At 37.1% G+C, this 16,515-nt stretch overlaps 1 long non-coding RNA gene and 1 pseudogene across 1 annotated transcript; one reads left to right on the top strand and one right to left on the bottom strand.

Moving 5' to 3' along the window:
* Positions 1–5,075: 5,075 nt before the first annotated feature.
* LOC113341853 lies at positions 5,076–5,986 on the bottom strand. The gene is made up of 3 exons (XR_003356189.1): positions 5,757–5,986; positions 5,384–5,448; positions 5,076–5,198 (listed from the first exon to the last, which is right to left on the bottom strand). It is a non-coding gene; the product is annotated as an uncharacterized LOC113341853 (long non-coding RNA).
* A 5,725-nt stretch (positions 5,987–11,711) lies between these two features.
* Positions 11,712–11,811, top strand: LOC113341942 (annotated as a pseudogene).
* Positions 11,812–16,515: the final 4,704 nt, after the last annotated feature.

Raw genomic sequence — 16,515 nt, 5'->3', positions numbered from 1 at the left:
AGGCTAAGATTTCACTATTTTCCAAGTTCAAAGTGATTAAACCAATACTTATATTTATGCAATTTTCTTGTTTAATTTGATTCTAAAATATTGCAACAAGTAGATTTTCAAAAGTAATAATTGTAAATACCAAGTATGAAGCATCAAAAGTATTAGAACTAAGCATACTCCATCAAAATAGATCACAATCACTCAAATAAAAATCATATTCAATAATAGTTCAAGGCAAATAATCATATAATTATTGCAAATAAAAAGATAAAATAGAATATACCACTTTTTTGTTGGAAAAATAGCTTCTTCTATCGCCTCAGCAATGTGGTTTAGCTCCTCATATTAATCATGATCTCAAAATATGTGTTTGTTTCTCAAAAGATGATTAAAAGAGTGAAAATTAATAACACAGACTGTTTGCAACAGTGTATTGGTGTTGCAAAACAGCTGTTACAATGGAACTGTTACAGAAAAACTGTTTCTTTGTCGCTGATTTAAGACTGCCCTGAAATAAGACTGCCCTGAACATCTTAATGTTCTTCAGCTGTTAAACAGTGACATTTTTCTGCGACTGTCTACCGAGGGTCAATGTTCTTCAGTTGTTCTTCTTCTTCAACAGCAGCAGCAACAGAAACAGAGTTTGGTAAAGCTCTGATTTCTTCTTCTCTGGCTCTCCTTAGGTTCCCAAACTCTCGACACCTCTTTTATATGACCCAAGACATCTATTTATATCAAAAATACCGATTAAATCTCTCCCAAATCTTCCAAAATCTCTTTCCTTCTCTTCACGGCCAAGTTGCGACAATTTCTTGTTTTAGGATTTCTACGAGTTTCTGAGCTTTCCTTTTTATTCTAAACTCTTTTCTTAGATAGATACAAATCTTTGGGAATGTTTACAACGTTTTAATCTCTCTAAAATTCCCTAAAACAGGTCACACACGTGACTTTCCATATTTTCTTTTTGTGAGAAAAATCCGTCGATTGAGCCCAATCTAATCAATTTAAACACCCATATCAGATTCCTAGACTCATAGGGAGTCTATCCTATGAAAATCAGATGTTTAATCGACCTCAAACTCCTTCAAATCACGATTACCAAAACTGCTCTTTAACTACACTTTTTTCCCGCCAAAATCCTTATTTTTGAATGTTGAAAATGGTTTCCCCTTATCCAGAGTAGGGGTGCGATTAGCAACTGCCTGGAAATGGGATGCCCCTTAGTAATTAGGTTACCCCTTATCCAAAGTGAGCGTCTGAATAGCAAATGTCCTCCGGGTGCTTTCCGACAACTTTTCGAGCCAATTTTTTCCAAAAATGTTTATTAGCCAAAAATACCTACAAATAAATAAAACACCATAATAAGTACAAAAATGAGCCCTAACAATATATAGAATCGAGACAAATCGGACACAAAAATGTGTCTATCAAATACCCCCAAACCTACTATTTGCTAGTCCTCGAGCAAAAATAAAATAGAAATAAAATCCTAACTCACTGTCGCAGGCATCGTCGATTGCATTTAGTGTATGCAATAAGCCTTTAAACCCCTAGGTGTCCCTAGTGGTGGAGTGTTGCTCCGGAGGGCTTACCAAAGGTATACCCACAAAACCTTTTTACTCCAGACCCTATCTATCTACACAGAACCTTGGAAGGCACTAAAGAATCTCCTTGGTTGGCATACTTATTGACTACAGGAGGAAGTACCCTGATGCGAAATTCCAATTTTTGTACACGAGTTTGTACTCAAGCATACTAAAATTCATATGAAGTGATAGAGCTCTACTCAGATAGTCGCACTATGGACATCAATATCCGGAGTCAAAACTAATCACATGGATATATCAAGAAGATGTATATAGAAAAACATAGATGGTTTTGATGTTTACTAGGTGAACGATGTTTCTCATATCTGTCTGAAGGCCTCCGCCAAAATGAACCTATCCTAATGGACTGAGATACCACTAGTGGAAAATGGAAGTTAAACCACTCCCAGGAAAAGAGTTAATATCACTAAAAACGACTGTGTTCATCAGTTGTAATATTGAAGTGGTTTTTTCCAAAACGACTGTGTCTCACACACGTTGAAATCTTTAGAAAAACAACTTCCATTGACAGTGGATCGATAACACTGTCAAACACAGTAGTTTAATAAGTTCCAAATTAGAAAGCATAATCGCTAGTTTTCGGTAGTTGTTTAACTGTGATGAATATTTTCAGAAAATCAGATTCGTCTGGATGCCAGTCTTACTGGTATTTCTGACTGAACCTATTAGAAAATCTGATTCGTCTGACTTATCCTAAATGACATAAAATTTGAAATTCATTAAACTGAAATTTTAATAGGAGCTCATTTGATATCAAAACTTCCACCATTCAATTTAAATTTGAAATTTTTTACAGCAATATCTCAATTTACATTTGAACCAAGCTGACACTTCAGTCAAACCCCCCCCCCCCCCCCCCCAACAAACTCTACACAAGTACTGAATAGTGAATTCACCATTATAAGTTATAAGTAGAACTACTAGTATAAGCATTCTTAAAGATGAATTTTCTTACACAATCCATGGAACTCAACCTACAACGCAAAAAAAAGAAGAAGCTAAAACCAGCAAAAAGATGAACTGAGCTGCCCAACTGATCGTAATAGTACACTGCAGCAAAATAAGTTCGGTGTTAGAAGTTTAATAACGAAGTTCTTACTTCTTTTAAAAAAGGAAACACAGTTCTAACATCATAGTATGTCCTAAAAAATTTCTTGACCTCTTCAATATCAACACCATTGTATCTGTGTTGCCAGAAGATACAAGCACTACGACTCCCATAAGTGGTCAAGACTTGTTAAAATTGAAGGAAGCGGGAACAAACAAGTGTTTGTTTATCTAAACAAAAAGTTGTTGACCTCTCGCAGACAAGTGCTAGTAGAAGGAACTAAAAATTCAACAAGCACTATTAAACTAACGTATTACGTTAAAAGCAACAGGAAAGTCATTTACATCAAGCAAGGTGGATTGATGCCAAAGTGAATAACCCGTCCATTGAGATTAAAGAAAATCTTATGCAAGCATAAAGGATGGCACAAAAATATAAACAAACACATATACGCAGATAGAACCAAATAACTCTGATGCGCAATTTAATACCTGGCTAATGCTTGCAAGCGAAGAGTATGGAGCGCCCCTTATGCTAAGTTTACATGAAGATCTCTTCTGCAGTTACAACACAAAGATTAATGTCATACACATTTTTCTTTAACAACACAAACATTACATATCTGTGCAAGTTCTTAAGGTAAATAGTTGTCGGGGGAGAACAAGAGAAGTTACCCTATTGATAATTAAGATTGAAAATTTCTAATGAACAATACAGTAACCAAGCCTTTTATATTTTTCATAAAAACATAAATTGCGCTTAATTTTCTTCAAGTTTGTATTCTAACAAGTGGCCTAACAAATGTTATCTAGTAGTTCTATCCAAAACGAAGTATAAATGACAAAGCAAACAAACTTTTACCAAAACTCCAAAATTGGTCATATGGGGTAGGGAAACGAAGTACAAATCTGACTTGCGAATAATAATTCAAGTATGTGATATAAGTAAGGAGAGGGAACAATGCAATTACAGTCTGCTAATGATGGTGTTCGTTAACTTGTAAAGAAGATATATACCTCGATGACAGTTCTGAAATCCTTTTTTTTGGCTTATTTCCTGATAACATGAAGAGGCGACCATGTTTCCAGCTCTCCATGTACATAAAGAAGATAAAAGAAGAACAATTCAAGCATTCAATGGAGAGTTATTACCTGATCTTCATACCAATACTGGTTGTTTGCCACATATTTTGAAATTAGTGGAGCTTGATTCGCAGATGCACTGAACACATATGGATATCTTCATAAGCATTCACATTTAGGCCTGATCTCTTAGGAGATTCTAAAATAAGAAGCCAATGCTTTCTAGATTCATCAGGAAAATTAAAGACTTCGGCAGACTGAGAAGCATGGATGGAGGGTTCGTCAATTTCTTTAGATCTTCTCATAAACTTTTCAAAGTTGACGAACCTTAAGTTTGTCTCTGCATCCACATATGATCAGGTTGTTTTTCCATCACTCCAGCCTTAAGCTTAAAATAAAACCAAGACTATATCAACTAACATAAAAAGAAAAATGGATGAGGAATCTACTTGACACCTTCACTACCAACACATACACAAACATCAACTCCAACTGAAATTCAAAGAATAACATATGAACTGATTTTCCACATGTTCTGCAGCCACAGTAAGGAATTAATATTTGATATCGACGGAGATGAGACATTACAGAAGAGTAGTTAAGGAAACCGACCACTGAGTTACACAATTCAAGACTTAGGATAGGGGAAAAAAGAGAACTCGATAAATTAAGGAAAGAAACGAAAAAATGATACATATTTCATCTGTAATGCATAGGAATCTCGTCACTCGTCAATAGTCCAACAAGAACACATGAGTTTCAACATGACAACAACAGAACCAAGAACAATTTTGAAATACAGTATTATTGGATGAAATTCATCCCATGCAGTAAAAACAAAATATGTTCACATTCAATGGAGGTACAGGATAAAAGCATCTAGGATCAAAATCCCAGTACCAAGAACCAATTTTTGTCTCACCAGAATATTGTAATGGTCCGTCATCCTTGTTGTTAACCCATCTACTGATGCCATCCCCTCTGGAAGAGATAATTATGCCGGGAAGACAAAAACATTAAGTTGTCAAAGAGGAATGCTATACATGAACCAAAACATACCAAAAAATGTAAACTGAGCTCATATTCGGACACTAAATCAAGTTAACAAAGAATTTTCTTTAGTTTCTGTGTCAGTCATGGTTACCACAAAAACAAAGGCCTTGTACCTAGGATACAATATTATAAAAAAACTTTTATCCAGTTTAGGATCCTAACATTCATCTAGCTTCCTCTCCTACATAGCAAAAGTATTTCATCATTCAGTATCTACGCAATAGAAAGAAAAAATGAACTTCACTCTGAACAACAAAGTACTCGGTTCAGATTCTAGAAATGCTAAGAGAAGTGTTGAACCCGATTTTAATTGTTCACATGGAGATTTTTCTCCTGATTTTAATTAGCCATTCCAACTTTTGCTTCACCCCATCAGACTTTAGGTCGTTCCAGTTGAATATCCATATAGTTCAGAACCTAAAATCACAAACAAAATAAAATGGACACAAGAACACTCACACCCCTTCTGTTTCTTCTTTAACAGTTGATCCATGTGCAACCTAATTGACCAGATAAAAAAAAACGAATAGCAGTTACTATTGAAGGTTTAAAACTATATGAAGATATATGTAACTCAAACAGAAACCAGAAATTGATTTTACCTCGGTAAGACCATCAACATACTGAATCGATTCAGATCGACCAGTTTTATTTCTTGGTATAAAAGCTGCATTAAGAAACATTAACAAATCAATATCACCAACAAATTCCAGATTCAAATAACAATCCCTAAATAAAATAGGTATAACAGCATCATTAACAAACATGTATAAATCAAAATCCCTAACAAATTTCAGATTCAAAGAATCCCTAATTTCAGATAAAACCCTAAAGTCTTTACGATAATCGTCTCCAATTCGGATTAATTTTTTGGGTGAAAATCCTAGAATCTTACAAGAAAATTAGATCTAACCAAATCCAAATTAAACAAGAGAAAAAGAAGAAGAAGTAGAATTAGTAGAAGAAGAATCATACGCAATTTAAGGGGTTTGTTTAATTACAAACAAATTGTTGTTGTTATCTTTCAGTTTACATTTGAGCTTTTTGGAGAAGATGAATAAGATGAGAAAGGGGTTTGGGTTTAGGAGCAAAGATTGAAGTGATTACTTCTGATTTTTTTTACTTTCAGGATTCAACAATGAGGATATGAAAAATGGAGAAGAGAGAGGCGCATCTAGCAAGTGAGCAGGTTAGAACGATAAGAGAAAGGAGGACAGATAGAATTTTAAAAAGTTTTTTATAGAAAGTTCTTTGTCTCACAGTGGTTTTAGAACTCTACCAAAACCTATTAGGGAGCTCTGTGTTTTTACAAAAATACCCATCTCTAAAACTACTGTGACAGAAACAAGTTTAAATAAAACAGCTGCTGGCCACAACACCCAAAATTATTACAGCCCAGCAGCAGTCGTTTTAGTGAAGCCCAGGAAGTGGTTAAAAACCCATTTTCCACTAGTGTACTAGTCTGACTAATATCAACACATTGGCATATATAAGGGAACCAGTGATTGATAATCCTAACTCCAGGTCAACACAACTGGCATATACAAGGGTTCCAGTGGTCGACTTTATTGAATTTATTCCAGTTGGTCAGATGGTCTGGTCTTTTTTTTTTTTTGCATCTCAATCACTCTAATTCACCCTAGATTGGTAACAACTTGAATCGTGAGCCCCACATAATCACCTAGAGAAACATAGTTTAAAAAAAAAAACAAAATAAAAACATAAGTGAAAAGGACTCAACGAGATATGGTGAAACTATTATGTTATTTCTAACACCTGAGATCTGTGATTTTATGAATAGACTCTTTAGATGTTGCCATCTAGTCAGATTGGTTCCCCAACTCCTACAACCAAAATGCTTCCATCCACTTAGATTGGTTAGTGCCATCCTTAATAGGGATAAATTTCTAGGCTCTGGAGTTTATTTTTATTTCTTGCAACGAAAAGGTAACAAAAAGTTCTACCCCACCCCCAAACTTAAATATAACATTGTCCTCAATGTTTCTAATCAAAGAATAGTACCAAAAATATAAGTAACAAGAGCAAATAGTAAAGAGAGAAGTCGGAAAGATAGTACCTGGGTGAAGTGTAACAAAAAACCTACAAAAATATTATACAACATACAAAATCGCCTCGATGGTCAATCAAGGTAAACAGGGTCCTCCAGAGGGACCTCCTCAACATCACCTGTAGGAAAAGGCTCTAAAAAGGGATTCAATCGCTGACCGTTAACCTTCGAAGAACTACTACCATCTGGTGTCTCAATCTCAACAGCGCCATGAGGAAAAACAGTACGGACCACAAAAGGACCGGTCCACCGAGAGCGCAACTTCCCGGGGAATAGATGCAAACGAGTGTCATACAGAAGAACTTTTTGACCTGGAGAAAATGACTTTCGTAAAATATTCCTATCATGCACAAGTTTCATTTTGTTCTTATACTCCTTAGCACTATCGTATGCATCTCTACGAATCTCGTCCAACTCATTGAGCTGGAGCTTTCTTTGAGCTCCTGCCTTGTCAAGTGAAAAGTTTAAGTTCTTAATAGCCCAATAGGCTCGATGCTCTAACTCAACAGGCAGGTGACATGCCTTCCAAACACTAAACGATAAGGTGACATTCCAATGGGTGTCTTAAACGCAGTACGGTAAGCCCATAAGGCATCAGTAAGCCTCGACGACCAGTCTTTCCTATTTGGATTAACTTTTTCTCTAGAATACGTTTAATTTCCCTATTGGAAACCTCTACCTGACCACTAGTCTGAGGGTGATATGGGGTTGCTACTTTATGGGTAATACCGTATTGTTTCATTAAAAGAGAAACGGTCTATTACAAAAGTGTGAACCTCCATCACTAATTATAGCTCGCGGCGTACCAAAACGTGTAAGTATATTCTCTTTCAAAAACTGGACTACGACCCTGTGGTCATTCGTTTACACGGAACCGCCTCAACCCACTTAGACACATAGTCTACAGCGACAAGTATGTAAAGATAACCAAACGAAATAGGAAATGGACCCATAAAATCAATGCCCCACACATCAAAGACCTCAATCACTAAAATAGGGTTCAAAGGCATCATATTTCTACGGGAAATGGTTCCTAACTTCTGGCAACGCTCACAAGAAACACAATGACTATGGGAATCTTTAAACAACGAAGGCCAGTAAAATCCACACTGCAAAATCTTAGCAGCAGTCTTCTTAGCACTAAAATGACCCCCACATGCATGTTCATGACAAAAGGAGATAATACTAGACTGGTCACTCTCAGATACACATCTCCTAATAATCTGGTCCGGACAATACTTAAACAGATAAGGATCGTCCCAAAAAAATGCTTAACCTCGGCTAAAAACCTAGAACGATCTTGCTTACCCCAATGTTGGGGTTCGACCAGTAACAAGATAATTCACTATATTTGCATACCAAGGTGATTGGGAAACAGAGAACAATTGTTCATCAGGAAAGCTATCCCTTATAGGAAGGGAATCACTAGGGGAACTAACAACTAGCCTAGACAAGTGTCTGCTACTACATTTTCTGCACCCTTTTTGTCTCTAATGTGGGGAAAATTCCTGTAACAATAGGATCCATCTAATCAATCTAGGTTTGGTATCCTTCTTAGATAAAAGGTATTTCAAAGCAGCATGATCTGTATAGATTATGATCTTAGAACCTAATAGGTAGGACCTAAACTTATCCAAGGCAAACACGATGGCTAAAAGTTCCTTCTCGGTAGTTGTGTAGTTCATTTGGGCATCATTCAGAGTTTTGCTAGCATAATAAATCACATGAAGTAATTTGTTTTCTCGTTGTCCTAAAACGACGCCTATAGCATAATCTGAAGAATCACACATAATCTCAAAGGGTAGGTTCCAGTTAGGTGCCTGGACTATCGGGGCAGTAGTGAGTAAAGTTTTAAGCTTCTCAAAAGCCTCTAAACAAGCATCATCAAAGACAAACTTAACATCTTTTGCAAGCAAATTGCAAAGAGGTCTAGAAATCAAGCTAAAATCCTTAATGAATCGACGGTAAAAACCTGCATGCCCTAGGAATGACCTAATATCTTTTACGGTTTTTGGGACCTGTAAAGTCTTAATAAGGTCAACTTTGGCTTTGTCTACCTCTATACCCTTTGAAGAGACGATGTGCCCTAATACAATTCCTGATTTAACCATGAAATGGCATTTTTCCCAATTAAGCACATTTTTTTCCTTACACCTAGTCAACACTAATGTCAAATGATGCAAGCACTCATCGAAAGATGAACCAAACACTGAAAAATCATCCATAAAGACCTCTAAGAACCGTTCTACCATATCAGAAAATATGCTCATCATACAACGCTGAAAAGTTGCAGGGGCATTACATAGCCCGAAAGGCATGCGTCTATACGCAAAGGTACCAAAGGGACAGGTAAAAGTGGTTTTCTCTTGGTCTTCTGGGGCAATAACGATCTGATTATAACCGGAGTAGCCATCTAAGAAGCAATAGTGACTATGTCCAGCTAATCGCTCTAGCATTTGGTCGATAAAAGGAAGGGGAAAGTGATCCTTCCTTGTGACCTTGTTCAATTTCCTATAGTCAATACACACACGCCATCCCGTGGTCACTCGGGTTGGGATTAATTCATTATTATCATTCTGGACTACAGTGATACCTGATTTCTTGGGGACAACCTGAACAGGGCTGACCCACTTACTGTCTGAAATTGGGTAAATAATACCCGCATCTAACAACTTAAGCACCTCTTTTCGAACTACCTCTTTCATGTTAGGGTTCAGTCGACGTTGCATCTCCCTAGAAGGTTTGGAGTCTTCCTCTAAATGAATCTGATGCATACACACAGTAGGACTTATACCCTTAATGTCTGCTATAGTCCACCCTAAAGCTTCCTTATTGTCTTGAAGTACATTTACTAGCCTACTTTCCTGATCACTATCCAAATGGAAGCTACAATCACAGGTAAAGTCTCAGATGGGCCTAAAAACACATACTTTAGAGTATCGGGTAGTGGTTTAAGGTCCAACTTTGGGGGCTCTTCTAAAGAAGGAATTAGGGTAGTCTCAGAAACTGGTAACGGTTCGAACCTAGCTTTCCATCTATCAGTGTCTAACACAGGGGTAGAATCTAATAGAGCATTCACCTGTTCAATAGTGCTATCGTCGTCAAAATCTAAACCAAAATGGGATAGACAACTTTCTAATGGGTCTTCAGACAAGATGTTTGGTAATGACTCCTGAACTAAGGCTTCTATCATGTTCACCTCCTCAACACATGTGTCATCTAGCTCATGAGGTTGCTTACTGACATTAAAAATGTTCATCTCCATAGTCATATTACCAAAAGATAAACTCATCACACCATTTCGACAGTTAATGATCGCATTAGACGTAGCTAAAAATGGGCGACCTAAAATCACAGGTATCTGGTTCTCTGGGTCAGGGACAGGTTGGGTATCTAGGACCACGAAATCCACTGGATAAATAAACTTGTCGACCTCAATAAGAACATCCTCGATAACACCTCGAGGGATTTTAACAGACCTATCAGCTAACTGCAGTGTCATCTGAGTAGGTTTCATTTCACCAAGTCCTAGCTGTAAGTATACATGGAATGGCAGTAAGTTCACACTGGCTCCTAAGTCAAGTAAAGCTTTTTCTACCCGGAAGTTACCTATTGTGCAAGCAATGGTAGGAGAACCTGGGTCTTTGTACTTTGGAGTTGTGGTGTTCTGAATGATTGAACTTACGTGACTAGCTAAAAAGGCTTTCTTATGGACGCTAAGTTTTCGCTTTCGCGTACACATATCCTTAAGGAACTTGGCATAAGCAGGAATTTGCCTAATTGCATCTAATAAGGGAAGGTTTATGGTAACTTGCTTAAAAACCTCCACTATGTCATTAAAGTTCGATTCCTTCTTTGTTGGTACTAATAGCTGAGGAAATGGGGCTCTAGGCCTAAAATCAGACCTTTCAGGAACCGAATTCACATCATCAGAAACTTTATCAGTCTCTTCAGCTACTGGTCCTGAGAGGTGAGATCCTGAGGGGTGAACTACAGTATGTTCACTATCGGGCATGGTTACCTTATTGTCTACAACTCTACCACTTCTAAGGGTTCTAACACATTCAATTGATTCGATGGTTTTGCACCTAATTCATGAACTCCTCTAGGGTTGGGTTGTGTTTGACTAGGAAACTTACCTTTTTCTCTCAAAGAATCACTTATCAGACCAACCTGGGTTTTTAACTCGGAAATAGCCTGACTATTTTCTTGTCCTATCCTGTTACTAGCTTGTAGACTCTGTTCTACGGATAACTGGAATTTTGCAGTTTGCTGAGTTAACAAGGCGAGAGATTCCTCTAAACTTAGGATTTTCTTATCTGACTGATTCTGAAACTGAGCTAGTCCTGAAGGATTCTTAGTATAGCCAAAACCTGGGGAGCATTAGAATTACTAAACTGACCTTGACTTTGGCCCTTAGACCACAAAGGTTCGGATGGTTTCTCCAACCAGGATTATAGGTTTCTGAATATGGGTCAATCTTTTGACGGTTATCAAATCTAGTGTTATTATAAAGAGCATTGGCCTGCTCTTCAATATTCTGGCCTTCCCAAAAAGGCTCCACTCTACCACTAGTCTGGCCCACTTCTAAGGCTTCTAACCTTTTTGCTATAGCAGCAATTTTGGCATCTGATTCATAGCCTCCTTCTACCCTATTAACGTTTCCTCTACTTAAAAGAATTGTTTTCTGGGGTGCCCTACTATTTTCCCATTGCTGGGTTTTTTCGGCGATTTCATTAAAAAATTCCATCGCCGCATCAACAGTTTGGTTTTCAAATCCACCAGTGCATAGAGACTCAACCATGGTCGTTGTGAATAAAATCTAAACCCGAAAAGGATCATGAACTAGCCTAACCTTTTCTAAACCATGATGAGGACACTGGGATAATAAATCATTGAACCTTTCCAAATACCTATATAAAGATTCTCCCTCTTGTTGTGAAAATGTGCATATTTGCGTCCTAATAGACGATGTTTTGTGCCTAGGGAAAAACTTATTGAAAAAGGCAGATGTAAGTTGTTCATATGTCTCAATTGACTCGGAGTCCAAACTATACAGCCACGACTTGGCCTTATCTTTCAGGGAAAATGGGAATAACCTAAGTTTCAAAGCATCATCATCTAAGCCTCTAATTCTTAGAGTACTACAAATTTCCTCAAAATCCCTAACATGGTAATAAGGGTTTTCATTTTCTTTCCCTAAAAAGATTGGGAGCATCTGTAAGGTCCCAGGTTTCAGTTCATAGGGTGCCTCCGTTTCAGCTAACTTAATACACGAAGGACGGGTAGTCCTAGTTGGATTCAACAAAGCTTTCAAAGTTGCCATTTCTGGCGCTATCGGAGCAACAGGATTCTCTCCTCAGTCAAAGACGTTCAAAAACAGACTCTTCAAAAGTCGGACTTTCTAGATTAAGGTAATCGAGACGCTTCGAACTACTAGGTTTCTCTTTAACAAATCTACCTAGTGCGTCTCTTTTACGTTCAGGCATACAATAGAATTTTCTAAATTGGAAGGGTAAGCAAACACAGATCAAGGCCGACTCAACCAAATCAAACCTATTGATTTCTAGCAAACAAAAAGCATGATGGCTCCACTTAGATTGTTTCTAGACCAGCTTCTAATCCTTCGAACGGGAATTCGTTACAATTTAAGCAAACCCCTCTGGAATCAATCCGAGTTAACGTAAGTTGAATAGAGGCGAGGGAAGCTCGGTGGAGCTTTGATACCCAAGGCCTCACCGGTATTACAAGGCGGCGCAGTCACGCATTCAACTTACAGAAACCGTCAAGAACTTCGAAGTATGCTTAAAAGAGTAACCAATATTTTTCGAATGACTTTCCTGTTAAGCTTTACCCTATCGGTCTCGTTCTAGTCAAAATTTTAGGCTTAGGTTCGCGTAGGTTACGTGTTCCTAAAGCGGGCAAGAAGAGAACGGTGATGAAATCCGAACCCTTATCTTGTATGGCCAGGCCTTGCCCTTTACTAGAAAAATAAATGTCCGTATTCAGTCCTCAACATATATGCATACGAAGGAGTCCAGTAACTCGCTGACAGGGGATTCGCGAGTGTTTAGAATCTTACCTCCCGTTCCAGACGGGGGATGAATCGGTTGTAGTCGACTCGGGCCACTGACTCCGATGTCTAGTGTACGAACCCAAGGTGCAGAGACAATATCGTAATTGTCCTACTTCTCTGCAAACAGTTTATATTTAAAGTACCCTTCCATAGGGTAATAAAAAAAATGTCCCAAAGTCCAAAAGTCCAAAAAAATAAAGAAAAATTACAAAAATAATAAACCCTAATACAGTTTTTTTTTAAATAAAATAAACAAACCCTAAACTAAAATTGTCTAAAAAAAAATAAATAAAATAAATAAATAAAATTCTTCTTTTCTGTTCTTTTTGCTTTAATCTTTAGCTCCACGTCTTTATGAAATCACCAAACTCCTTGGCTCAATTTTCTTTATGATCCAGGACCTGTAGACACAAGATAAATACCCAAAAACATAAAAAAAGACAAAAATAATAAAAACAAAAAATAAAAATAAATCTAAAACCCTAAAAACAAGTCCGCATCGGCGACGCCAAAAATTGATGTGATTTGTAGATAGTGGTAAAAATGGTTAGATTCTCAGACTTGTGAAGGATATTAATTAGACTTAAATCCTAATATTAAAATAGAAAACTCACGAAAAATTATAGCAAACTCAATCAAAGATGATATCAATACTAAAAGAAACACTGAGGCTAAGATTCCAATATTTTCCAAGTTCAAAGTGATTAAACCAATACTTATATTTATGCAATTTTCTTGTTTAATTTGATTCTAAAATATTGCAACAAGTAGATTTTCAAAAGTAATAATTGTAAATACCAAGTATGAAGCATCAAAAGTATTAGAACTAAGCATACTCCATCAAAATAGATCACAATCACTCAAATAAAAATCATATTCAATAATAGTTCAAGGCAAATAATCATATAATTATTGCAAATAAAAAGATAAAATAGAATATACCACTTTTTTGTTGGAAAAATAGCTTCCTTTATCGCCTCAGCAATGTGGTTTAGCTCCTCATATTAATCATGATCTCAAAATATGTGTTTGTTGCTCAAAAGATGATTAAAAGAGTGAAAATTAATAACACAGACTGTTTGCAACAGTGTATTGGTATTGCAAAACAGCTGTTACAATGGAACTGTTACAGAAAAACTGTTGCTTTGTCGCTGATTTAAGACTGCCCTGAACATCTTAATGTTCTTCAGCTGTTAAACAGTGACACTTTTCTGCGACTGTCTACCGGGGGTCAATGTTCTTCAGTTGTTCTTCTTCTTCAACAGCAGCAGCAGCAGCAGAAATAGAGTTTGGTAAAGCTCTGATTTCTTCTTCTCTGGCTCTCCTTAGGTTCCCAAACTCTCGACACCTATTTTATATGACCCAAGACATCTATTTATATCAAAAATACCGATTAAATCTCTCCCAAATCTTCCAAAATCTCTTTCCTTCTCTTCACGGCCAAGTTGCGACAATTTATTGTTTTAGGATTTCTACGCGTTTCTGAGCTTTCATTTTTATTCTAAACTCTTCCTTAGATAGATACAAATCTTTGGGAAGGTTTATAGCGTTTTAATCTCTCTAAAATTCCCTAAAACAGGTCACACACGTGACTTTCCATATTTTCTTATTGTGAGAAAAATCCGTCGATTGAGCGCAATATAATCGATTTAGACACCCATATCATATTCCTAGACCCATAAGGAGTCTATCCTATGAAAATCATAGGTTTAATCGACCTCAAACTCCTCCAAATCACGATTGCCAAAACTGCTCTTTAACTACACTTTTTTCCCGCCAAAATCCTTTTTTTTAATGTTGAAAATGGTTGCCCCTTATCCAGAGTAGGGGTGCGATTAGCAACTGCCTGGAAATGGGATACCCCTTAGTAATTAGGTTACCCCTTATCCAAAGTGAGCGTGTGAATAGCAAATGTCCTCCGGGTGCTTTCCGACAACTTTTCGAGCCAATTTTTTCCAAAAATGTTTATTAGCCAAAAATACCTACAAATAAATAAAACACCATAATAAGTACAAAAATGAGCCCTAACAATATATAGAATCGAGACAAATCGGACTCAAAAATGTGTTTATCAGTGTTCTAGTCCGCTACACCAAGGTCTAGTTAGGGCGAAAACTTAAAGTCATTCCACCTGATTGGATTCAGCAGAAGGTTGAGAGTTTGTGGGTGAAAATTGATGCTGCACATAGTGTTTAACGGCTCATTCTTCGTACTTCCAATCTCAATTCTTATTTCTAGGCAGTCCTCACTACGGTGTTGAAGCGTCTTGCGTTTTTAATGATGTTTCTAAGTTTGGACTTCGAATTAGAGTTGGTGTGTTATATAAGTACAAGTTGAAGTTCTTTTGTTGAGTTTGTGTACACTTAGTATGCAGCGTGTTTTTCAGCTTGCATATGTGTTCAATGTGTAACCTTTTGTTCTTCTATTTTTCATGCTCTTCGAATAATTCAGTTGAAGTTAATCTTCAATGGTGCTGCAATAAATGTTTTATGGTTTACCGCTGCAATACCTGCATAAGGATTCAATTTAGTTATTCCGTTTCATGTTTTCTAATAATATAATTGAAGTTTATCTTCAATGGTGGCAATAAAACGATTGAATTATTGAATCTCTGCAATAATGGAATGAATGGAAATGCTAAAGTGTTGGTCTCTTAATTTTTTAACATCAGCCATGCCATAAGATTCATCAAGCTTGTACATTATATCTTGCAGCTTATTTTTATTGGTGGATTCTCCGACTACATACGAGCTTTTTCTACACACGACTGAGTTTATGCTGCTGATGCCAAACTGGTGCTAAGCTCAATAATGGAGAGTTCTCTTATTTCCAGCGATTGGGTTTTATTGCTAATCCAGTTCTGTGACCAACTGTTCCTGCAATTTTTTGTTATGTTGGAGTTGGTACTTTTGCAAATTGGTTCAATGGTTATGCTGTCAGTGGTACTAATTGTCTTGTACAGGCCTGTCACAACATTTCTCTCTTGCGTGCTCCTCATATATCAACTGCTAATACTTCTTATACACCAGCAACAACTCATGGTACTGATTACTCATGGCTGGGGTGTTCCAGTATGGAGATATAATGCCTGCCTACTACTGTGAGTGTATCTTCTTATACAATCTGTTGCCTTACCTACTGCATCACACCTACTATTGTTGTTGTCTGCATACTTTATGTCCATTCTACATCAACTGCAACCTATTTTTGGAGCTATTATTTCATGTTGTATGCTGCTTTGGACCTTGTCAGAGATGTGCTTCATATTTGCCTACTCTAACTAGACATTCCACACCACTTGTCATAGATATTTCTCCTACTGTTCAACTGTGTATCTATGTGTGTGCTGGTTTGCATATACTGTGTAGAGTGAGTGAGAGTTGTGTGTGTGTTAGGTGCAATCTCAAGCTGTTTTCTTCAACCCATCTTGAGCTTGAGGGAGGGTGATAGCATATACTGTGTAGAGTGTGTGTGAGTTGTGTGTGGCAATGACTTTGATACCATAGTGAAAACGATTGGAGAGGAATCAATCAATCACATTACAAGACAACAAAACACTGAACAAGCCTTTATATAACAGGCTGAGTAGA

Source organism: Papaver somniferum, unplaced genomic scaffold, assembly GCF_003573695.1.
Source record: "Papaver somniferum cultivar HN1 unplaced genomic scaffold, ASM357369v1 unplaced-scaffold_32, whole genome shotgun sequence".
Classification (NCBI taxonomy): domain Eukaryota; kingdom Viridiplantae; phylum Streptophyta; class Magnoliopsida; order Ranunculales; family Papaveraceae; genus Papaver; species Papaver somniferum.
Note: the sequence above shows the minus strand (reverse complement) of the source record. Positions and strands in the feature narration are given on the sequence as shown.